Genomic DNA, 17,051 nt, shown 5'->3' on the forward strand with positions numbered 1-17,051 from the left:
TTATAAAAAGTATTATCCATGATTATTTATTTAAAAAAGCAGTGTGTCTTCTAAGGTGAGTGTACCTTAGAATATACTACGCACAGCATCTAATACTTGTCTCGATCATTTCATGGCCAAATATCATTTTTCATGCCAACTGTCGTTTTTAAAGGAACAAATATAACAGATCACTCGCCTATTTTATTTTATTCAAGCATGGTAGATTACAGAGAGTTAGATAACAAACCTCAAATTAAGCTCAATGTTAATTATATAGCTATACTATCCCACCTAAAAGATTGTTCATGGGATGATTATTATCAAAGTCTTGATGTAAACTGGTGTGCTAATTTTCTAATCAATCGGATACAAAACACGTTAAAAACATACACGGTTTATAAATAAAAATGCTAAATGGAAAAAAAGCACTCAAGCCCTGGATTACCCTGGAAGTAATCAGGTCATTGTGAAAAAGAGTTTAAAAAACACAATTGTGATAATTTCAAAACATTATATATAACTTATCGAAACTGGTGCACTAAAATCGTTAAATCACTTAAACAAGAATCCTTTAAATTACAGTTGCAAAAAAAATAATGCTAAAAATAAAAAAGAAACCTGGCGAATCATCAAAGAAATTTTTAATTTAAATATTCAAATTGACTGAATTAGCAATAATTGTTCAAATTAACAGTGATAATATATCCCAATCAATGTCACTTTTCTTGACGAATGTATATGAAGTTAAAAACATACATTTATGTAATATTAGCTTCACAAATGATGTTTGATTTGATTGTCAAAGTCGAATTCATCTCATGTCGTACCGACGTTACGTTACACGTATTTACGACTTACCGAGGAGAACAGGACCCCATTAAAAGCCGAGATGGCCCAGTGGTTAGAACGCGTGAATCTTAACCGATGATCGTGGGTTCAAATCCGGGCAAGCACCACTGAATTACACGTGTTTAATTTGTATTTATAATTCTTCTCGTGCTTGACGGTGAAGGAAAACATCGTGAGGAAACCTGCATGTGTCGAATTTCATTGAAATTCTGCCACATGTGTATTCTACCAACCCGCATTTGAGCAGCGTGATAGAATAAGCTCCAAACCTTCTCCTCAAAAGGGAGAGGAGGATTTAGCCCAGCACTGGCATATTCACGGGCTGTTACCAAATGATGTTTTCCCTGACTTGTGTAAAAACGCAATTGTATCTCCTATCTGTAAAACAGGTGTTACTAATGCCCCCTCCAATTATAGACCAATATCATTGCTCTCAACCTTGTCAAAAATCATTAAAGAATGAGTAAACAAACGTTTAACAAAATATCTTGAGTCTAAAAATATGCTGGCAAGCAATCTATATGGATTTAGGCCTCAAACTTCTACGGAGGATGCAGTATTGGAACTAACTTCAAAATATTTAACCATCTTGATACGAGAAAGAGGTGTATTGGGGTGTTCTTAGACCTACAGAAAGCATTCGATACAGTTTCAGTGCCTATTTTATTGTGTCGCCTTGAAAAGCTAATTATTCGTGGAGTGGCACTAAATTGGTTCAAAGATTATCTAAATAATCGTAGTCAGATTTTTAGGGTGAATGGAATAATGAGATTATGTATGATTATGACATTCTATGTCCAGTAATTACGGTATTCCTCAGGGCAGTACTTTGGGACCAACGCTATTTCTAACATATATTAATGATCTCTGTAAAATCCTCTTTGCTAACGACACCGTCGTAATCTTTCATGGATCATCTTGGGAAGATGTCAAAAACTGCTGCAAAAGGCTTATCCAAGGTTATTGTTGGCTAGAAAATTCATTATTGTCCCTTAATATAAATAAAACTAAATATGTATGTTTTTCCATTAACGATCTTGGTAGCCCAAACACTTCATTCACCTTAAATACGCACACATTTCCTTGTAATCTTCATTCTGACACTCCACCTAATTGCAACTGCACCTCTTTAAGCTGCGTTAAAGCCATCAAGTATCTTGATATAATGATCGATAAACATTTAAAATGGGATTCTCATATTTCTCTCATCTCTAGTCCTATTAGAAAACTAATTTTTGTTTTCGAAAACCTACGCACAGCAGATAATTTTTCCGTACTTATTAGAACATACAAAGCACTGGGAGAATAACTAATAAGTTATTGCATATGTCCTTGGGGAGGTGTTGCACAAGTGCACTTAACCAAGCTAGAAAGAGCTCAGAGAGACGCATTAAAGGTACTTATGGCACTTCCAATTCGTCACTCAACCACATTATTGTATGTTAGAACTCAAGTTTTGAATGTACGTAAGCTATTCATTGGTATATGTATATAACACGCAGATTCCATAGTAGCGAAGGTTTAATAACTCAGATTACTGATAAAATACTAAATAAATGTCCTGTTCCCTTTTTTAGGACAAGATTTCCCAAAGATCTTACAATTATCTGGCTCTTAGAATATATAATATATTACATGCTAAGCTTAACCTTCGGAAATACACACACACACATGCACACACACACTAATACACGCGTGCGCACACACGTATTCACGCTCACATAAGCATGGACATCATATTTGTTCCATTTTATATTTTTTATTATTTCTTACTTTTGACATTTATTTTTGTTTTTTGTTCATATAAACGGGAATGGAGGCCTGGTGTCTTGAAGAACAGTTTATCTATTGCAAGCACCAGTCTTCACATTATTTAGCTGATATTTAAATATTATATGTTAATTTATAAACTTTTTGTAAAGAAATAAATAAAATTATTATTATTATTATTATAACTTTTATTATCTATTATAGATATCTAAAACAATATTGTTTTTTTTTTAAATGCCTTTTACGTAACATAATTTGAATAAACACTTTAGGAGACATCACCGATTCTACATTACGTGCAACCAAAAAAATAGTTCACTGCGAAACGGGCGAACAGTTTTACCCAAAGATCTTTAAGCCGTGGTCAAATTTTGATCTATATTTCACAATAAAATAAAGATTACAACCGATTTTGACGTTATTCTAATTTCTCATTTAGTACATAGGTACTCAAAGAAATAAACGTTATAAAATCAAAAAACCTACTTAATATCTTCTTGCTAAGAGGACTTATCATTTCTTAATTAGCAAATTGCACCCGTTCGAATTCAGGACGGATCGCTAGACCTATATAAATTATAAGTTATATAATATCATACGTTGAGTAATTGAGATACAAAATGACACAAAATACAATAATTAATTAGTAAGCATCCGAAGCTGACATCCGACGACGTTATGATTGATGGAACACATCGCGTCTAAACAGTTAATGAAGTCACGATCAATTACATATTCATAATATATTTGATTGATTGAATGGAAATTGAAGCGTAGCTCGACTTGTGGTGAAATAAAATTGCAAATTTTATATTTCGAATATATACTTCCATTTAATTAAAATTAAAATAAAGTAATTTATAATAGGAAGACCGCGTATAGACATGACAAGAAATACTAAGATGTTATGTCTCTTTTTCCTGTAATTACACTGGTTCACTCACTATTTAAATTGGTACCCAGTCGTACTAGTATTACTGGCGATAGAGTATGTCCATTGAGAGCAATTGAATAAAGGATTTTGAATTTGAAAAATGGAAATAACTAAAAATAAAAACTTTTTATCTTCATAAGAGAATATTATTTTTTATTATCTTCTCTAGTAGTAATGCTTGCGCGGTATTATTTGGACTATAGTCTGACACTGAAGTACTAGCACTAATTACGTCGTGTACAGTCAGAAGCATATATGGTGATAATTAATAAAAATATAAATTTTTAATTAATTAACTTGTTAAAATGTAAGACTAGTTACTTAATAAAAGAGCCATATAAGATTATTTCTACGTTAATAATAGAATCGTTATCGTCATAGCATTTATTTTTTAAATACTTACCTTGTAACTCGATCAACATACATGCATTTATGTATACCGACTTCCCTGATAACTTCTCAAAGCGTGTGAGTCCAAGCGTTAATTTACAAGCATACTTTGTATTAGTGGATTAATGTCTAAAAAGTAGAATGTTATTTGAAGGATGACCGAACACAACACAGATTATAGCACATTTCACTAGTGACAGGGTTTTGTGCAAGCTTATCTGGGTAGGTACCATCAAATCATTACCTGTTTTACGCCCTTTGTATCATTACGTTTCACTTTGAAAGCAGAGGGAGCCAGTGTCAATACAAACGGAAGGGAAATAAGGCATTGACGTTCGCAGGAAGAGCTTATATTTCTCACATTACAATAGCGATAAAACTATCGGGTGTTAGCTTGGTTATTATTACAAATTAAGAAAGCCCTACTTTTGTCTAATTTTGCTTCAATTTTCAATCCATAAGGCCACCTAGAATAGTGCTGATGTAAATAAAAGTAATAACTGTTCTCAATCGCATTATATTCTCGTAAAACTGGTACATATATTGTTGTTAGCGATTGTACATCGAGAGTACATAAATTCACGCTTGTAACCAACTCGGCTTTGTCCTGGGCACTGCCATTTGTATTTCTCGTAAATTCCTCACGTAATTAAACACTAAAGTCTCGGTTGAGTTATGTGCTTACTGCGGAGGAATAGTACGGACCGTCCCTCTGAGTGACCTAGTCTGTTTCAATATGGGAAGTTTCTTGATAGTAATTCCAATCCGCCCAATATTGGAAGGTATGAAAATTGGATAAGTAAATTTAATTATAGATTTATTAGCAGGATATAATAATTTGATTACATTTAGTTTAGTTTGTGAATAGATGTAACTATATAGTAAGCTGTAATCATCACATATTCACATATTCTTCCGCAAATCAGCCATACTAAGTAATTGTTGTTTTTCCGTTTAAAGGCAGTGTAACTACAGTCTCAATAATCATAAATACAATATATGTGAAATAACATCTTAATCCCTAAGGTCGGTGGTACATTGGTTATGTAAAAAATCTTTAATATTTCTAAGTGTTCTTTCTCTCCACCCATACACACTGGGTATATGGGCGGTGGTGAGCACTTACTATAAGGTGGCTCATTTGCGTTCCTATATTATAAAATAAGAACTTTTGACGGAGCTCAACGCATTCCATATTAATAGACATAAAGTAAAGAAATAAAATAAAATACTGGTGGTAGGGCTTTGTGCAAGCTCGTCTGGGTAGGTACCACCCACTCATCAGATATTCTACCGCAAAATAGCAGTACTTGATATTGTTGTGTTCCGGTTTGAAGGGTGAGTGAGCCAGTGTAATTACAGGCACAAGGGACATAAAATCTTAGTTCCCAAGGTTGGTGGCGCATTGGATATGTAAGCGATGGTTGACATTTCTTACAATGCCAATGTCTAAGGGCGTTGGTGACCACTTACCATTAGGTGGCTCATATGCTCGTCCGCCTTCCTATTCTATAAAAAAAATACTCAGAAACAAATGTATCAAACCTTCGACCTCCATTTGTCTCTAGGGACTATCCCAAATATAAGTCAATCTTTCGTCCCATTAATTACGGTGTCCTATTTTATCGTTTGTACAAAGTTAATATGATATTTGATCTTTCCTAACCAATATCCTTAATATGATTAAATAATATTAGTTTTTGTATATATGTATCAAAGAATGAGAATATGATTTTGAAATCTGCTGGGCTTGGGTGTATATGATAGGGACGTATTTTTAAGAAGCCAATGTAAGTTGTTAATATTTATTCATCCTGTGTGTTTTTTATTTATTTATTTTATGAATGCAGATAAAGCTTCAATAGCACTACAATCTACAGGTCACGAACCCAATAAGATGTTAATTATATTTATATTTTTATACGAATGCTGGGCAAAATCAGCCAGAATGGTATGTATAATCACCAAAGCTTTTTTGACCACATTATTTTACAGAATACATGTTTAAAAGCAAGTAAATATTTCAATTTATTGCCTAATAAAATGAATGTTTAGAAGATAAGAAATATAATAAGATAAAATAATTATTTATAAATAAACAAAACAATGTACCTAAATGAGAAGAAAATTAATAATAATAAAATTAAAAATTTAGATAAATATTTGCCCGACTTAAGATCAGGCTAAAACAACAGAACGGCTTGCTAGGACTGAAAATTGCCTTCGTTTGTAAAGAAATTATGTTTAATTGACTACTTCTTGAGTGTTCTGTAATATTATAGAATGCAAAAAACTTTGAAATAACTTTGAATGTAATTAACCTAATCTATAATGACCATTTCGTACGAACTAATTCCAACACCAAGCCGCAGAACACGATCGTGAAGCGTCAGAAAGCGATAATAATACGTCATTGACTATAATAAGTCATATTTTCAAGAACATTTAAAGAGCAAGAACTGAGTTTTTAAAGAATAGCATTGCCGAGGTCAAAGGTTTGTTTATATAATGACATGTTACCATACAGATAAATATGTTGAAGTAATAATATTTTAGATTAAATTATTTACAATTAAACCAAAAGATAGATTCTATCTCATTCTTCGAAACTTATGTCGATAAATGCATGGTTATCCATATTAGTGTTGGTGGTTATTGTTGACTTGTATAATAAATTTATAAAATCTATAACCTTCAGTAATTAAGGATTAACGCAAAAACAATATTGAAAACAGTCAGACGTCGTGTCAGATGTTCTTTAAAAGTAATATTGTACTATTACTCTAAGATTTAAGTGTTAACAGCCATCAGCAAAGGTATAATTTGGAATTTGATACGAATTTATTTGCATTTTCTATTTGAATTCCTGCTGACCGCTGTGATTTCGTTTGTTAATCTTCTAAGTGCAAAGATTCCGTTCAATATCGACCCTCACAATATACGGATAACATTTTTACCAGAACGAATGGGGCTGTTTGCCGAATTAAAAAAGTTCTTTAGCTATTTGCATGTGATCGTTAGAATATATTTTATTAGAAAGCCAAATGAATAGGTGATGAAATTTTATGAGAATACAAGTAATGGTTTACAACTACAACAAATACAATTATTTATAAAATAAAGTGAAATAAGATTGCAGGTTTTCTTCACGATGTTTTCCTTCACCGCTGAGCACGAGATGAATTATAAACACATTTTTTTTTACGCATGCCAATTCAGTGGTGCTTGCCTCGGTTTGACCTTGCATTCATTGGTTAAAATTCACGAGTGAATAAGCTTGTATAATAATTAAAAAATTTAATGACAAATAAGGAATTCTGTGGCGTATCAAAATTAAAATTATTTATTCAACATTGAAGCATTACACTTGCTTATTGATAGTCAAACCAGAATCTGCCACCAGTTCGGCAAATAAAGCTCTGCCCAGCCCGTTTGCCCTCTGTTTCATTTACAATGGTTACTTTGTGCAATCTCATCTGGATTGGTATCACCAACACTTAAATACCTACTAGGTTGAATAAGTTATCTAACAGATACATAGGTTTAACAGTTTCTAAAAAGTCCTAATCGATTTTGAAAGTGTTTTTTATATTAAATGAAAAAAACCAACAGTAACACTTAAAAGATAAAGCCGGTCTGTAAAAAGTCTTAACCTTTAAAACTCTGAAAAATCTTTAAGAATAGTCATTTAAAGAAAAATAATTATCATTTACGGAAATAGCTCGTTTTATCATCAAAGTTTGCCAAGCGCTTAGTTCTTAACATTTTGAGATAACAATAAAAGCGTCAACAGTTATACTTTCCAAGTATTCTGGCTATCTTCCAACTATATACAGAGATATTAATATTTTCACGATAGACGCTTACGGATTATACTTAAAAACGTTCCTAAAGAATACTTTTTCCTTTATACAAAGAAAGAACAAGGGGCTTAAGATTATTCCGACACATGCAGTTATTCTCACGATGTTTTCCTTGAACTTCGACAAGAAATTAATTGAAAACGCACTTTTAGAATACAAATAATATGACATAATTTAACATATACACCACCAAATAGTGTCTGTCAGTACATAAATGTTTTACACAAATTTGGACTTATAATTTATATTTTTCGAAAAAAAAACAATAATCTAAAACTGATTGCGATTCCACGTATTTTTTTAACAGGAATTCTGCGAATTTCCTCTGCCAAAATATCTTTTGATTTTTTTTTAATTTTAAGCCGGAATTTAAACTACAAATGGACCGCTTGATTAAAATAACCTCGGCCATTTGGTACTGTGATAAACATAAAAATATATGTTTTCCTGTTAGGAGATAGATTCAATGTTGAATGGGTGAATGACGACGAGAAAACAGCGAAAAACCATTAAATTCAAAAGGTACCACCGGCCAGAGCTGGACCAATTAGTGAAGATTCACTCATGGTCAGCATTGGACCTTTCAAAAAAACTCGGATTTTTTTTAATAGAATAAGAAGGCGGAGTAGCGTATGGGCCACCTGATGGTAAGTGATCACCAACGCCCTTAGACATTTGCATTGTAAGAAATATCAACCATCGCGTACATATCCAATGCGCCAACAACCTTGGGAACTAAGATTTTATGTCCCTTGTGCCTGTAATTACACTGGCTCACTCACTCTTCAAACCGGGACACAACAATATCAAGTACTGTTGTTTTGCGGTAGATTATCAGATAAGTGGGTGGTACCTACCCAGACGAGCTTGCACAAAGCCTTACCACCAGTCCAGATAAATGATTGATTCAGACTTACTTGTAAAAAGCAATTAAGTTATAATTTTCAACTTATTTTATTTCACATTGTACATCGACATTATACGTGTTTTTAAATAAAAAATCACGTATTCGAAAATTGTTTTAGTTAGTCTAAAACAATTTTCGAATTTCAACAAATATATCTTGTTATATACAAGATGAAATTGGCTGATATAAGTTTTGACACAACTAAAAATGTTTAATGAAAATAAAATTAATTTCTTAGAAAAGCGTCGACTCAGCGCGACTCCTACCATTGTTGCAACTTTTATATTTTGTTATACAAAAGATTGCTATCAGCTTAGTAGCTACTATTTTTGATAGCTCATTTGATTGCTCTTAATGGATTTTCAAAGATAAACTTAATTGTAAGCATAGCGCGTAAAATTTCAAGGTTAATTTTAAGTGCAACGATACACGCTGTAAATTTGTCTAATGAAAAATTGGGTATATTTCAAGTTTTTTACTTGTGATTTATGAGTGGCTTATCGACGCATGTCAGCAATATTTGTAGTTCATAATGATAAATATAGGCTTTGGATTTACATTGATACCAAGTGTGAAGGTGAAGGCTTCAATCTGATTAAAAATTACGGTGAAAAAACAACTAACTATTATATCTCTAAATTTGTTTCGAAGTTAATCTTTTTCACGAGTTTGTTTGTATTTTTTAATATCATTGTACTTCTTTTAGATTTAAATTACAAAAATATATGTATAAGAATAATATTAAGCTATGAATATTATATATATATATATATTTTATAGTCTAGTATGCGAACTTATTGATAATATTCACTAAATTGATTGACGGAATTTATAAACAGGAAATTGCAGTTCAGTCTGCTTGTGAACGCGATAAATGCATTCGAAACCTTGGCCAAAATAATTATGATATGAATATGACATGATGGGTAGAACGAAATTCATTCCCAAATAATATATGAAATCGGTCGTATACATCGTGGAAGTTAAAGTTTACGAAATGTTCGTAATTATATGGATAATAAATTTTTTTTTATCAAACAATGGTAACACAATTTCGATATTAAATGTATTTTTTGAATATCAGACAATGTATTCGTAGTAAGGGCTCTGGCATATGTCCAAATAACTTAGTAACCTCCAAAATACAGATAGGGTTGGTTTGCGAAATGTATCCGAAAATAGCAATTACAGTATTAACTTCAAGAGCGTTTATTGTATAAGCACTTGTGTCAGTATCTTCTTCTATTTAGGCTATTAATCCTCTAGTGCCTTTTCAGCTAGCAAATTGACTATTTGAACTCAAGATCTACGTTATGCTACGTTATACGTTATAATATTTTTTATTTAGTTAAAATTATATATAAAAATTTAATATGTCAAATTTGCAACTTTTTTTTCGATTCGGCAAATAATTGTATAAAGTTAAGGAGTTTTAATATTTTTTTAATCTTTTTATATAAATGCATCATTTTGAATGACTGATTATTATCAATTAATAATAATGAAATTTTTAGACGCATAACTGATTTACGTACTTTCCGATACATGAGCCAAGCACTGCCAATCCAAAAACCTATATTTTTTTTATTGGCACGACCTGTGCTTGGAATCGAGGACCTTGAGATCTGCAGCCTTATATAAGCTAGCCACTAAATCAACGAGACAAATAATAATACCATTGCGAAGCACATTCGAGTCTATTCACTAAATAATCATATTTGCTATCAAAATGTGCATAGCAGCATAATAATAATTTGCTAGTAATTCGGAATTACTAAATTTAATGACGTCAGCAGACGTGATGATGAATTTGTGTTATTATTAGCAAATGTAATTACAATTTAGATTAACATCTGTATTTAGAATGTACGTAAATATTATAATATTATATAAAAGTTTTTTCTGCAGTACAGAATATACCTAATTCATACGGAAGGGAAGAAAGTCGAGTTGGCCCAGTGGTTCGTAAGCGTGAATCTTAACCGATGATTTTGGGTTCAAACCCGGGCAAACACCACTAAATTTTCATGTGCTTAATTTGTGTTTAAAATTCATCTCGTGCTTGACGGTAAGGAAAACATCGTGAGGAAACCTGCATGTGCCTAATTTCATTGAAATTATGCCACATGTGTATTCTACCAACCCGCATTGGAGCAGCGTGGTGGAATAAGCTCCAAATTTACTTCTCAAAAAGGAAGAGGAGGCCTTAGCCCAGCGGTGGGACATTAACGGGCTGTTAGTGCTTACTGTAATACGGAAGGGTTACTTCTAGGTGCTTTTAAGAAAAGTTATACTTGATCAAAAGTTATTTTTATTTCGTTGTATTCATCGCAAAAAAATATTTAGGCAGAATATTTTTGAGAAGTAATATTTCAATTGGTTAACGTGAATATGTACCTCTACTGTGCAAAGGTTTATAACATATTAAAATGGATTTTGTGCTTACTTTACCACAGTGTTGTTCTAAAGATTTGTTTGTGGCTATACATGTAATTAATTTTTGTCCCATATGTTTTATGCGGTATCTAATAATGATTTCACATTCACGTCTAAAGCAATATCCATTATAAGTCTCTTTAATTTTCTTTGTACTAAAAAAACTAATATCATCCTTCTAGCCTTGTACGATTAATGGAACTTTGCCTTAAAGTTTACCTTAAAATAAAATGAATGTTTTCACCCAATTGTCAAAGATATATTTATAAAGTTACAATCCAATTCAGATGTATATTGCGTGGCTTCGTATTAAATGACGGAAAAACAAGCATTATTTATTTATAAACGTATAAAATTACTTCCTTCGCAATATAAGTTAGCGGAAGGTATATACAGAAGAATACAATGCCAATTTTGCTTAGTATATGGCTCTTCATTCTTAGTCAGAAAATGTTGCTGTAGAAATTTAAAGTTACTTCTCTTTTTTAAAATGTTGCAAGCCTGATAAGATTTTGTTTAAATAAAAAAAACTAAGCCCTCGTTGTTGATAAATCATCGAATAGAGCTAAACAAAAAGATGACTAATTTACTAAATGAGTACTACGATATTGAAATATTCTATTACGTCAAAGCCACGTGAAAAACCGATATTCTCCAGTAAACAGAACTAACCACTATCTCATTTTAAAGTACACAAGTCTATTTCCTCTTTCTCGGGTTTATTGCGGCGCGGACGGGGCATTAAACAGCAGTATAGCTTTCTTTACGATCAGCGTCCTCTGGTATTATTGCTTTGCGTCGTTCGCAACTGAGGTAAATGCTGATTACTCTAAATTGGTGTCTATTTGATGGCACCTGTCTTAAACTTGATGGATGTTGAATTAATTAAGATCAAATTTAAGCCATTCCTCCGAAATATTAAAAATTGTGACAGACACGGACCACCTGCCTGTGAATGTGAAGACTCGAAATCAATTCAGTAATTGAAAAAAAAATGTAATTTAATAAAACCAATAATGAAAAGAAGTAAAATAATATCATACGTAACTAAAATAAAAAGTTTTTGTTATTATATTATATGAGAACTTATCACCCATATTGATAGAACAAATATATCTGAATCATATTTTACGTCGTCCAATTTATTCATTAATTAATCTGAAACGGCATTGATAGGCTTATTGGTTTAAAAAAAATCAGATTCGAAGACAGTGGTTGGAATCGTAGGCTGGTAAGTTATTGAGTGTTGCTGTCAAGAAATTGACAGTAGCATTCCGGAGCTCAAATTGGCAGAAGTTTACACTACCTTAATCTTGCGACTTATCTCTCTTCGATAGTATCGGATTACTGTCTCATCGGATTATTAGTTACGTTTGTTCAGTATCTTCGAGCAGTTTCTTCAACTAAGTTCTTAATTTTTTCTTAATTAAATTGCCTTACACAACACAACTAAAATTATTGCTAGCTGGTAGAATATATTAGGTTGATTGGGTCGATCATCGATCATCACATAATAAAATGTCTTTCGCCCAGTAAATAAAGAAACCAGGAAAAATTTAAGTAGCTAAACATCAAAACCATTCTTTATTATCATGACTGGCCCATTGACTCAGTTGGTAGTAACCCTGCCTTCCGTAATAATATTCTAGCTTATACCTTGAAATTCAATTTTTATACCGACTACTCGTAGTAAAATTGAATTTTCCAAATACCTTTACAGGCTTACATTCAGCTCTGTTCTACAGAAATGAACAGGAAAGTTGACAGAGAAATGGGTAGCTTGAGTATATAAACACGTAACGGCACTGGATTGCGGACGTGGTAATTAAGGACACCATTGTGATATCCATTGCATACATCCAGTACTCTCATTCGTGTTCATCGAAATTCATTTGGATTTACCCAAAAGTAATTTATCGCGGCAAGTTACCTTGGCCGGTATCCAGCAACTTGATGGTCTTACAAAGAATCTCGAGGTTTTCTGATGCATACATGAATTTTAAACTTACGATACAAGTCTAGACGGCTAAATTGCATGCAGTGACGAACGGTTCGCTTTTACGATGGTTTTATTAAAAACTTTAGTGGGTTATTTCATACGTTTAATCTATTATGGATCGTAAATTTTATATGAGTCATTAAATAGATTTTGTAAGATATGAATACGGGTTTATGAAAATAAGTGTAGGATAGTGGATTTTTAAAGTTCAAAACTATATTTTGATTTAAGCCAGTGGTTTAGAGTTAATAGGTTGTGACTGATGATAGTTTTATGCTTTTAATATTAAGATGTAATTACAATATGTTGATGTCGCATTAAGACATTATATTACAATAATGCGACCATGTTGATTTTTATATATTGTTCGGTATAATACGTGTTATTTAATATTTCCGTTCCTCAGACATTCATCTCTCTAGTCTAAGTCACCCATTGCTTAATTTTGTAGTCACTTGTAATTAATTCTGTATATCTATGAACAAGTCTGATAATAATGTTAATATTTACGTTACGAATAAAAAAATCTCAAATCAATTCGTTTAACAATTTGTATACACCTTAAAACATAAAAGACATTTATCACATTATACGAAATTCTGAAATTAAATTTGTTTTCGTTTATTGACATTAATATATATATATATTACGATATAAAAAATTCTATTTACATAATATAAACGTATAAAATAAATTTTACTACGAATAATTGTCTGTACTTTAGACTGATCTATTACATGTTCGAAGTGAAATAACTCCTGGTTCTGAACATTGATTCTACTAGAACCGACAATAAATTTATGTACACTAATTTCTAAATACGTTATAAACATATTTGTTTAGTAATCATAAATTATATTTACATACGTACGTAGATATATTTTTATGGTCTATAAATTTCTATTCTTTTTGAGTCGTAACGTTGTAAGCCATTATGGTTCAAATTACATCTAAAACAAAAGCCTTCATAAATTTCGAACGATGAAACACTACCAGAGTGCATTTGGCGTACTTCCAGCGGGTAGCGGATTCGATGCCAGGACGGTTCCTAACGATCACCTGATCTCTAGTTCTAAGCTTTGTTAGGTCCTGTTGCGTCGTGATTAATGTACGCTGTCAGATGGTCGAGTGTGAAATAAAGGCTGTTTTATATTCTATGAAAAGGGGAGATATATCACAAGTTACGTACGTGACTTCGTTTCTTCAAGTTTAATTTATTTGAGGGAGTTTCGTCTAGTTCCATGTAATAGATTTGAAATCTTAATTTTGAATTTGGAATACTGTTTGAAATAAAACTGTTTGAAAAATTGACCGGTAATTTTTTTTATTTATAAATATATATATAATGGAAGGCAGGCACTACTTATTTGATTTCACGCTATAAAGTTTATAATTTCAAGGCGAATACTGGCGAGATCTGATCTGATAAACCTATAAGAAATATAACAAAATATATTATTCACTGAATATTATTATAGTAAAATCGAAACAAAAGCACTACAAGCTATCACGCTCAAAATGAATGAATATAATGGGATAATTAACAATCCAAAAACTGCATGAAAACACTTAAAGTATGCTCAGATATATTTTATGAAGCATGCAAAATCTAAACTTTGCTATAACATCGGAAAGTGTAATAAGTCAGATGAAATGCAATTAAGTGGTCTCAGTTTCACTGACGAAATTTAATTTGGGCTCCCGAAGGCTGTATAATAATGCCACAATTAATACGAGAACCAAAATTTGGCTTTCACTTTTATGCAAAATTTTGGTAAAGGCAGTTTTGATTTCGAAATTAGTTTCATTTGAGAGCATCCTTCAATTCTTTTATTTAGGCTAAAACCTTTTTGTTGTACACTTAAAGGAAAAACACCAAAATAACTGTAGTGTAAAATAGTCAGTTGATGGTTTTAAAATAATGATGAGAATGGTACATTTTGGTATTTTAATATATATTTTTCTAAATATATTTTTAATTAGCCAATGTAACGCAGTGGATGGATTACGTGGAATTTAACCGAAGATGGCGGTTTCAAAACCGTAAAAGCACCACTAATTTTTCATGTGCTTAATAGAGCATGTCTTGGATTATATACTGTCACAATTATTGGAGAAGATGAAGCCACAATAAACACACAAGTGGTCTTTGCCCAGCAGTGGAGTTTGGGTGGTGTTATTTTTATAAAAGACTCGTAACGTCTTTAATCCGGTTGCTTATAAAACAATTCTGCATCAAGTTTCTTAAAGTCTTGTCTTGAATGATTGTTTTTTTTGTTGTTAAATTTATATATATTCATATTATGTTACTATTATTTTATTTTTATGAAATTATTTTTGGTGCCATCGTTTAAATATAAATCATTTTTTAAAAATACAATTCTATTCACGATTATCATTGAAAAGTATATTTTCAATACAAAATAGAAAACTTAAATATTTTTCTTTGCGTCCAGTGGCAAATAAAGTAATTGATTTTACCCGGTTCTAAGCAATCCCTTGATTCAGTACCAACTGGACTTCTTCCAAAGCGGAAGGCGTGCTCAGTGCAGTTTCCTTCCTCAGGAGTTGTTTTAAAAATTTCTGACTCAGTGCTCAGGGAAGTGGGCTCGATTTGGCATCGTATTTGACGTCATGAATCGTACTGCGGCATATGATATCGTTTGGTTGAGAATTTTTCTGTAAATCTTTGTTCAATTCATCCGTTTCTTTATTCTGTTTGATTACTTGTTGTATATATTTTGTATTGTTTTGCCTGATTCATTGATAAAACTATATCCGTAACCGTAACAGCCTGTGAATGTCCCACTGCTGGGCTAAAGGCCTCCTCTCCTCTTTTTGAGGAGAAGGTTTGGAGCTTATTCCACCACGCTGCTCCAATGCGGGTTGGTAGAATTCACATGTGGCAGAATTTCAGTGAAATTAGACACATGCAGGTTTCCTCACGATGTTTTCCTTCACCGTAAAGCACGAGATGAATTATAATCAAAAATTAAGCACATGAAAATTCAGTGGTGCTTGCCCGGGTTTGAACCCACGATCATCGGTTAAGATTCACGCGTTCTTACCACAGGGCCATCTCGGCACTGATAAAACTATATACCTTTATGTATTGTGAATTTCATTTAAAACTATATGTATGTCTACATAACAATAACAAATTCTTGTTAGTTTATATCATATTTTTATTTGTATGACATATGTTTCTTTATTTTTCTGATTGGTCTATTTGATAATATTTATTGAATTGAATTATCTCTTAACACATTTCTTAATTTAACCTTAAGGAACCTTAATTAATGTCATGTTTTCCTACTAGCATATGCTTTTCATAAGTTAGTCCGCCTACCTATTTTATATAGTAGTAGTAACAGCCTGTAAATGTCCCACTGCTGGGCTAAGGCCTCCTCTCCCTTTTTGAGGAGAAGGTTTGGAGCTTATTCCACCACGCTGCTCCAATGCGGGTTGGTGGAATACACATGCGGCAGAATTTCGATGAAATTAGACACATGCAGGTTTCCTCACGATGTTTTCCTTCACCGAAAAGCACGAGATGAATTATAAACAGAAATTAAGCACATGAAAATTCAGATGTGCTTGCCCGGGTTTGAACCCACGTTCATCGGTTATGATTCACGCGTTCTTACCACTGGGCCATCTCGACTTTATATAAAAATCTCGATTTTATATAAAAAAAATAAAATAGTATCATGATTAAATAAAAATCATGGAGGTTAAATGCTCTTAGTATAATTGTATAGTAAATTCATTGAACTTGTATTATACACAATGCATCTAAGTCAAGTTTCAAATGAATTATTCATTTGAAACTTAATTTAATACTTTTTTTATTGCAATTAAATTTTTAATTGATACATATTTACTAGTTTTAATATTAGTGATGATTAAGAACATCAACGA

The 17,051-nt window shown here is 32.0% G+C and overlaps 1 protein-coding gene across 1 annotated transcript in view; it reads left to right on the plus strand.

Annotated features, from left to right (window-relative positions):
- LOC126776092 (nephrin-like) overlaps positions 1-17,051 on the plus strand; it is a 113,576-nt gene that overhangs the window by 72,921 nt on the left and 23,604 nt on the right. The window lies entirely within an intron of this gene.

This window comes from Nymphalis io, chromosome 19 (assembly GCF_905147045.1).
Source record: "Nymphalis io chromosome 19, ilAglIoxx1.1, whole genome shotgun sequence".
NCBI classification, from domain to species: domain Eukaryota; kingdom Metazoa; phylum Arthropoda; class Insecta; order Lepidoptera; family Nymphalidae; genus Nymphalis; species Nymphalis io.